The sequence below is a fragment of the Solanum dulcamara genome, chromosome 8 (genome assembly GCF_947179165.1).
Source record: "Solanum dulcamara chromosome 8, daSolDulc1.2, whole genome shotgun sequence".
Classification (NCBI taxonomy): Eukaryota; Viridiplantae; Streptophyta; class Magnoliopsida; order Solanales; family Solanaceae; genus Solanum; species Solanum dulcamara.
Window position 1 is genome coordinate 14,509,131 of NC_077244.1, and position 8,230 is coordinate 14,517,360.

The window sequence follows — 8,230 nt, forward strand, 5'->3', positions numbered from 1 at the left end:
GCCTAACCCATTGTGCCGATTACCACAAGTACCCCACTCAAAGATTTCATTCCAACCATCCTAAGGCTTCCCAAGATTACTGTGATTAGATACATCCTAGACCACTTTAGTAGATATATACAGTTCAAGAAATTCAACAAAGAACAAGACCCCTGGTCATCAATATAACCTAACCACCACATTAGACATGTATAGACCATCACAATAACCTATACCTGAGTCCAAATCACCTTTCAAATAACCCATACCACTAAAGGATCCCTAAGATATCTTCTATAGTTTGTAAAATGCAATTCTCATCCACTATAGAACCATCCCCACATTTAAACACAATAATCTAGCAACAAACTGACCAACATACAAAAAACATCACAAGGATCAACCTGGTTCACTCAAGGAAATAACACACATGAGAGAAATTAAACATATATAGGCGTGGTACTTGAGTCAATTATATAGTATCCTATACTAGGCGTGGCAACCGAGCTAACCGATAATATAACCTGCACCAGGCATGGTACCTAAACCAACCAATAGTAGAACTTGTACTAGGAATGGTACCCGATCCAACCAATAGTATCTCGTGCTAGGCTTGGTACCCGAGCCAACCAATAAATCACAAATATCACACAGTGAAGGGCACCACAACCCATGAAGGACAACCTAGTGCCAAAAGTTGTGATCTTCATCTTAAACCCCATTTTCCGACTTTACAATTTTCGGGGTCTTATATGAATGTATTTTTGTTCGCCTAAAGAGCTTCATCTAACTTCCGGTACCTATCGATTCAATTTGCATTAGCGGTCTTGGCCAAGATTTCTTTAATTTCTTGATTGGACACCTCAACTTATCTACTTTTTTTATGGGTAATAGGGTGTGGAAACTTTGTGGTTAACTCCATATTTACTCAACATCGATGCAAACATGAGGTTGCAAAAATGCGAACCACTATCACTAATAATTGCACGTGGAGTTCAAAACCTTTTGAATATGTACCATTTTAGGAATTGGACTATACTTCACCCTTCATTGTTAGCTATGGCCATTACTTCTACCCATTATGAAACATAATACACTGCAACCAATATATATGTTACAATAAGAATTCACAAAAGGGGCCATAAAATCAATTCCCCAAACATCAAATAGATCTACCTCTAGAATAGAAGTGAGAGGTAATTTTGTTGTCTTGACACCCCTCCTTGCTTTTGGCATTGCTCACACTTCTTAAAAAGAGAATTTGTATCTTGATATAATGTTGGCCAATAATAGCCACTTTGTAGTACCTTAGTAGTTGTACGCACTCTACTATGAAGCCCACCAATCGGGTGATGCGTGGCAACCATCAAGAGTAGCATCTACCTCAACTTCCAAAATACACATCCTAATCATATGATCAGTGCACTCTCGAAATATATAAAGTTCATCCCAAAAGTACTTCGTAGCATCAAAAAGAAATCTCTTTTATTGATAGAAGTTTGTCTCTTTGGGAAGAATCCCACCGATTATTTAATTGGCAAAATCAACACACCATGGTGGAGTAACACTAGACACAACCATCATTGACTCATCAGGAAAAGCCTCTTAGATATCTCTTTCACCAGACACAACAAATTGGATTCAAGCCTGAAAAAGTGGTCTGATACTTGTTTCTCACAACCCTTTCAATCCTTCACTTCAAAATCGAATTCCTGCAATAACAACACTCATTTAATCAAGCGCGTCTTTGCATCCTTCTTAGATATCACATAGCATATAGAAGAATAATTGGTGTGTACCACCACCTTAGTCCTCAAAAGATAGGCTCTAAACTTCTCAAAGCCATATACAATGGCTAACAATTCTTGCTTGGTGACAGTGCAGTTCTTTTGAGCCATATTTAAGGTATTGCTTGCATAATAGACCGCCTAAAACAAGTTGCCCTTTCGCTGGCCAAGCATGGTCCCTAATGCTATGCCTCTTGCATCATACAGTAGCTCAAAATGAATACTCCAAAATGGAGAAACAATGATAGGATCTAAAATGAGCTTCTCCTTAGGACACAAAAATGCTTTGACACAAGCTTTATCAAATTTGAACACACTCTCCTTTTCAAGTAACTTGTAAAGATGGTATGCCACCTTAAAGAAATCCTTTATAAATCACCTATAGAAACCTGCGTGGCCTAAGAAGCTTGCACACCTTTGACTGAAATGGGAGGAGGTAAATGTGCAATAACCTCAACCTTTGCTTGATCAACCTGACTATCATTCCCCAAAATTTAACATCCCAATACAATACCTTCTTTCACCATAAAGTGACATTTATCCCAATTGAGAAGAAGATTCATTTTGACATCTTTGAAACACTCTCTCAAGATGTTCAAAGCAAGCTTCGAATGTGTCTCCCACAATCGAGAATTTATCCATAAAAACTTCCATTATTTCCTTCACCATGTAAGAAAAAATAACAGCATACACCTTTAAAATGTCATAGGAGAATTAAACAAACTAACATGCATACACTTGTATGTGAAAGTGCCATAAGGATAAGTAAAAATTGTATTTTCTTGGTCTTCCACAAGTCTATCAAGAATTTGAACAATAAAAATTATAGGAAAATGATCATTTTCAATCCAAGAATTCAACTTATGGTAATCCATACATACTCTCCACCCAAATACTGGTGTCATAGACACTAATTCATTCTTCTCATTAGGGACAACTGTCATACCATCTTTCTTTGGAACACATTGAATGGGACTTACCCATTTTCTATCCATAATAAGATAGACGACACCTGCATCAAGCCACTTAATAATATATTTCTCAATAACTTCTTACATTGGAGGATTCAACCTCCTTTGATGCTCAATACTTAGCTTGCAATAACTAGCCAATTGAATTGTGTGGGTGCAAATGCCGAGAGAAATCCCCACAATATTGGCAATCATCCACCCAATAACTTTGACAAACCTTTTCAACACACTAACAAGCGCTTGCATTTGTCATTCAAGAAAATTTGCAGCAATAATCACAGGCAAAGTGTTATTTGATCCCAAAAACACATAACAAAGATGGGAAGGGAGAACCTTAAATTTTAGCTTTGGTAGTTCATCGATGGATGGCTTTGTGGGTGGAGTCTCTCTATTTTTTAAATTAATATCAAGATTTATGGGATTCTTGGAATAGGTCCCAAGACCCAAAATAGCAGCCACAACCTCATCGTAAACGTGGATTTCTTCCTCATAAAAGTTCAATAACACAGTAGCCAATGATTCAGCCACACTTGAAATTTCATTCACACTTACAACTACATCATCAATCATATCAATGACTAATATCGCATGGAGGTTATTTGGTTGCTTCGTCAATTTACAAATATTGAATGTGACTTCCTCACCATTTACCCAAAATTTCAACTCACCATTTTTAACATCAACAAGAACTCTACCGGTAGACAAAAATGGCCTACGAAGAATAATAGGAACCTCAACATCAATCTCACAATCAAGAATTACAAAATTGGATGGGAAATAAACTTATCTACCATTACCAAAATATCGTAGATGATGCTGATAAAATGCTTGATAGAGTAGTCGTCCATAAGAAGATGCATCGTAGTTGGTTTAGGCTCACCTAAATCAAGTTGCTTGAAGATAGAATAGGGCATCAAATTAATGCTCGCCCCCAAATCACATAATGCTTTAGTAAATTGGTACAGAATAATAGTGCAAGAAATAGTAAATGCACTCAAATCATCTTTCTTTATGACCACATTGCTCGATATAATAGCACTACAACTATGACATAACTCAATAGTTTATAAATCCATGATCCTCTTTTTAGTCACCAACTACTTCATAAATTTTGCATAACTGGCATCTCTATCAATGTCTCTACCAAGGGGAGATTGATAGAAAGGGTTTTGAAGACGAAAGAAACTTATGGAATTTCACATATTTTATCTTTGTTCTTCAATCATTGAGGGAATGGTGGATTATCCTTCGGAAGCAACTTTTTAGTTTCCACGGGAAGAGCAACTCCCACATTAGACTTTTTAACCCCACCAGAATCAATAATCTTTGATGTGTCATCCACCTTATTGGAAGCTTCATTATTCAACTCTTCGGCCAGCTCATCACTTTTCGAAAATAGTAGCTTTCCCTTTGCTTGAGCTGGACACTTCATCATCAAGTGCATCATTTCCGACAACCTTGCCACTCTGGATCAAGATTACCATACATTGTGCATTGTTGTTCTTTGGATTTTTCACAGTATCACTAGGAGACCCCTCTTTGGTCTAGGATTCAAGTGAGAAGAAATTTTACCCATTTGTGCCTTAAGTTGCATGATAGAAATCGAATGACAGTCCACCTTTTGGTTCAAAGAGAAGAAATCAATCATCATCTTCTTGAGTACTTTATCTGATACCTCTACTTTATTTAGGATGTGGACAAGCATATCTTATGTTCGAAAGCTTTTGAGGTCTGCACTAGGTTCTATAGGCTTTGAACGGTTGTGAGGAGGCACATAACAATCTCTATCACCATCTATTTCTCTCTAGTCAGTGCCTCTATAACACCAATCTCTTTCCCTTTCTCTCCAATCACCTTCATGATCTTTGTTCCAACCTTGATTTCCATTCGACCTTGGATAGCTCGAACGAGAACCTCCCACTTGGTTTACTTAAAATTAGACCTGTTCATTATACATTGCATCAAACTTAGCATCATCCGGGCTTAACCCACTATTAGCACCTACCGTATTCACGGACTTATAACCACCACCCATGATATGTTTAAACAACAAGTCAATTTGGTTCAGCATCTTTGCCATAGTTTCATCACATTCATGATTCTTCTCCAGTTGTTCTTTGGTCAGCCCAACATTGAGAGGAGACATGTGATCTTCTCTTGTGTGCGATGCATAATTTAAATTAATTATCTCATCATGCAATATCAATGTCATAGAAAATAATTGACACATAATCCCACCTCGAATAAGTTGATCAGCTAATCCTTTATTCACGTTATCAAGACTACGATAGAAATATTGCAGTAGCACATTATCCGGTAATCTATGAGTAGGACATTGTAGGAGAAACTTTTGGAACCTCAACCTATGAGTAGTACATCGCTCACCATCAACTCGCTTGAAGTTTTGAATGTTGTCCCTCCATTTCAACATCTTTGAGGGAGGGAAAAATCTTTCATAGAATGAATTTCTTAGCTCCTCCCAACATGTAATTGAGTCCCTAGGTAGCTCGGCCAATCATTTCTTTGATTCCCCCATTAGATAAAAGGGAAACAACCTTAATAGTACTCTTGAGAGATATTCTTGAAGGAGAATTGACTATAGACATCCAAGAAATTTCATATGTCATCATGAGGGTCCTTATGAGAAGTTCCCCGAAGAAGCATTTCATTTGTAGCGACTAAAACATTATTCCACTCACATGAAAGATCGCATTACCCACAGTTAGGGGTAACCTGATGGCACCAAAACTACCTATTTGGTCAACATTGACATTATTTAGTTTTCTATGACGTTATTTTTTCCATGTAAACTAGCAGCATTACTCCCGTGAATACTCATATATTCCACCAAATAAGAATAAAAATAAGAAAACAATAGTAAGGGAGTTCTACTACAATCAAACTAGATCATGAACAAACTTTAATAAAGGAACTACTTGCCAATCTTTTCTTTTATCTCGGGAGAAATACGATCGGGAGGAGATAATTCAAACCTCTCCGGTAAATTAAGATCAGCCCCCATGTTAAACACCCCTTTCTTACCATTAACAATAACCTGTTTCAGTTGCATATCATAAGGAATTCGAACAACTACTTCAAATACAATATCAAGAAGTATCGCTTGTGGAACCTCAATTTCCATGGACTTATTAGCAAAATCTCAATTGGCATACAATACGCCCAGTCGCTTCTCATGGATTTTTATAACCATGTTGTGTAAAAATAGGATATGCACTTGAAATGGACGTTTGAGTTAAGATATATATCATGAGTGATCCATTACCTATATTTGTTTGTTTGAATGAGACTATCTGATGTCCTTTCTAATTATCATTCCTTGGCAACGGCGTCATTTTTGATAATGCTCAAATATACCTCTTATGATTCAAGGTATAGATGATTGTAAGAAATTATAAACCCAACGTCTAAGGTCGGGGTTGAATCCCACAAGCAACGGTATTGAAAAGAATTCAAATATGAAGTATGAAAGAGTTCTAACTTCTTCTAGAGTCAAAATAAAGAAAATGTAACATAAATGTAAATCTGTAAATTTCAATTATCAATAAAGAGAGTTTAGTCATCTATCATTAACAAGGACAATGATCATGGAGCTTGAACAACTAGAGAAGGGACTTCTAGGGGAGGAGCATAGTTGGAATCATAGTTCGAACAATAGTAAAAGTATAACTCAATATATTTAATTATCAATGAGAAGGCTAGATTAAACAAATATTCGACATGCATTTTTCAATCACTAATCGACTTTCCATGATAGCTCTCTGAAACCTACACGTGGGTACTAGTACAAATCAACCCAAACCTTAGCACAATTTTCTCGAGAGAGAGAAATTCAGAATTTGACATACATCGATGGATATTCATTAATTTACCCACTACATATAGCCCTCTCAAGAAAATATGGAGATAAAAAAAGAACTAAGTTTGCAACCTTAATTCATAAGTTAAAACTTGTTGAATTAATAAAACTCATTTCAAATTAACAAACTATTGAGCTAATACATAAAATCCAAGTTCAAAACTAAAATTAAATTACATTAGCATCCCCCCTCCCAGAAGGCAGGGGTTTTAGCTATACATTACAAAATTAAAGAGAATTATACCGAGATAGTTGTGTCTCATTAGTTTCAGCTGAATTACACTTTCATTTCAAGTACCTAATAAAAAAATCCAAAATTCCACCAAAACACAAAGTTCAAAACCCCAACATAAAATCCAAGTTCAAAACTATTGAACTAATACATAAAATATAAGTTCAAAACTAAAATTAAACTACATTAACACCCCCCCTCCAGAAGGCAGGGGTTTTAGATAAACATTACAAAATTAAAGAGAATTATATCGAGACAGTTGGCTCTCATTAGTTTCAGCTAAATTATACTTCAATTTCAAGTAACTACTGAAAAAATCCCAAATTCCACCAAAACACTAAGTTCAAAACCCCAACGAGTTATAAGGTTCTTTTCTCAGAATTCAGAGTAGGGTAAAGATGCCAATTTTACTTTCTTCTAGGTTGTTTATGCCTTCTCCAAAATGTGGCAAAAACTCACTTCGGAACCACTTTGGTGACATTAGTCGTGCTCACCGAATGGTTGAAAGACTCGCTAAGGGGAAGGTCTTCTCGCTTTTCAGTTGCTCCAACTCTTCAACACTCAGGATCTATTTCGATAAGCTTGAAGGATCTTATATACAAGGTTGGTGAGTCGCTATTTGGAGCACAGACTCTCCTTTTTGCCCTTGTTTCTGATCAGAAATATCAGGATATTTTGGCAAGCTCGCTTCCTTGTTGGCGTGTCACTGTCTTCATTTTTCTCTATTTGTTTTTCCCTGTTCTCTAAGCAGATTTTTTCAGTATTCTTCTGCGAGCAAAACTACACTCGCCTTTCACTTCGGTGAGTTATCATTAAGACTTTATGGCTTGCCAACCTTATTTTAATGGTTGCCCATATTTCAGGACTCTTGGGCGATCAGGGGACCAACTTGGAGAGTCTCCAAGTATCTCTTTGGAGTACCAGCCTTTCTTTTTCACTATTTTCTAACTTTTTGGCTCTTTTTTGCAATGTAGTGCCTTTTCTATGTCCTTAATCATTTATATCTGCGAATCAACACTTTAACGTCAGTTGGACACAATATAAGCATAGAGAAAATTATTCTGTTAAATAAAAAGTCCTAACTGATTCAAAATTCCCGACTCATCAGGAACCCATTCATCTCCCCTTATGTTTGCCGTCCACTTCTATAGCGGCAGTACCACCGCTATAGTGGCATTGCTATAGAGAGAATATTCCCTTTATAGCAGGTTCTAGGTAGGTGGGTGGGGAAAATTTTTGTTGCTTTATTTGTTTAAACCCCCTTGAAAGGTCCTGATATATTTGGGCACTTGAGAGGTGGTAAATTCCCTTTCTATGTGTAATGTTTTACAATCTCCTGTTAAATTGTCAACTTGGCAATAGTATTCCATGATCACCTTTTCTT